The 1779-nt window shown below is 50.7% G+C and overlaps 1 protein-coding gene across 1 annotated transcript in view; it reads left to right on the top strand.

Moving 5' to 3' along the window:
* Positions 1-1779, top strand: part of GPR158 (G protein-coupled receptor 158) — a 460201-nt gene that overhangs the window by 165555 nt on the left and 292867 nt on the right. The window lies entirely within an intron of this gene.

The following is a 1779-nucleotide window of genomic DNA, read 5'->3' as shown; positions in this document are numbered from 1 at the left end:
CTCTACAGCAGCAGCACTCCACCCCTCCCCCCAAGTGGCACCCACCCGACCCACAGGCACCTGGCTCCAGCGGTCCCAGGGGGCACCGCAGCCATGGAGGGAAGCACCAGGCCCCTGCGCAGCTCAGGCAGGCAGGCTTGGGGGCAGGGGTGGGGATCAGGCTTGCTTTGAAGTGTCATGCACACATGCCTCTCATTTCATCTACACACAGCCTAGATGGCTTAATTTCTCAGTGTATCTGCTTTTATATTTGTAAAATGTTGATAATGCTACTTGCCTATCATTTGTAAAGTATCTAGTGAGGAAACTTACCCAGATATGAAGTGATATTATTTGGACAGGTAGGGTAAATCAAAAGGCTGATGGCTTAACCTTGGGTTTCCCAATAACTTGTTGGTATAGCATTGAATATATCAATTAAGGTCTTTGTGATCCCATTTCCCCATCCCTTCAAATGGGTGTAGGATTGCTTGGCCACTTTGAAAAGCTCTATGTAAATGCAAAGTTATTAGTGAGAAGAAGGTATTTTTATTATAAAGGGAAGTTTAGTTGACCACTCTAATGGATTATTTTAGGTGTTTATATGCTTGTGACAGTCCCTGGCTCCAGATGCAGCCAATGGTGCCTTTGAGACGTACAGTTCTGGGGTGCTTTCAAACCTTGCAGGGTGAACTTTAACCCCAACCTCCCCCTTGACCTCTGAGAACAGATCAAGGCCAGATACAGACATTACACATAAACCAGTATAAGTGACCACAAGCTAGTCACAACCTGTAACAGAACAGAAGTTCAGTGCACACAGACCGGTTTAAGAATGGTGGAATCCCATCTAAAATAGACCTGGATAGATGTAATAGCAAACTTGATCATTTTAGGTTAGGCCAGTCTATTGAACTTCTGCACCAGCTCCTCTCTTGATTCATGTCAGGTTGCTACCTGCCAGCATCCCAGGGGCCTTTGTGGGTCCTCCCCACTAGCCCCTCCTCACAGGGAGATGTGCTAGCACTTGCCAGGTGCTCAGTTGCTCTGGAATGTCACAGACCTGAGCCAGCACAGATGCAGGCAGGCAGGAGGTGAGGTAGGGAAGGGAAGCTTGCGCTGGGCAATGGGGACAGGAACACTCCATAAAAGGAAGCCCTGGGCCCCTCAGAGCTTGGCACCAGTGGCAGTCAGCAAGACATGCTGGGGTGACTGGGAGGTGTGTACCAGGCAGTAGGGACAGAAGTACTGTTGCCTATTCACCAGCAAGTTTGGGACTACGTGTAGCCAGCTCCTGGGGAAAGGGCATGGGGTGGGGAGGGGGGAGGGCTTGAGGAAGTGCAGGACGGAGATGAGGAAGAGACTAGCCGTGCAGAGAGTCAGAAAGAGCTCAGGAGCATCAAGAAAAGCAGCAATGCCATCCACTCCAATTTGTCCTTGTCTCTATCCTTTGGTCAGGGATGGACCAGGCAGGTGGGGGGGCAACAGCAGGAGTATGCTTTTCTGTGCAGCAGACAGCTACCTACAGTGTGTGTTTGTGTTTGTGTGTGGGTGAGTGTGTATGCATGCGTTTCCTCCCCCTTGCTCCAGGGCTCTGTCCTCAAGTCCCACTCCAAATCAGTAACAACCCCCTGCTTGTGTTTCTAATAGAAAGCCCCCCTTGCCTCCTCCACCTCCTCTTCCCACAACACAGTGGAATGAAGCAAGCTAGGCCCCAGCATCATCCCAGTCCCTTTTGGGAGGGGGGAGGCGGTGTGTAGAGAAGGTAGGGGGTAATGGAGAGCAACACACCAGGTAGTT

The sequence above is a fragment of the Gavialis gangeticus genome, unplaced genomic scaffold (assembly GCF_001723915.1).
Source record: "Gavialis gangeticus isolate Ggan-Ray unplaced genomic scaffold, GavGan_comp1, whole genome shotgun sequence".
Lineage (NCBI taxonomy): Eukaryota > Metazoa > Chordata > Crocodylia > Gavialidae > Gavialis > Gavialis gangeticus.
This window is presented reverse-complemented; position numbering and strand designations above follow the sequence as displayed.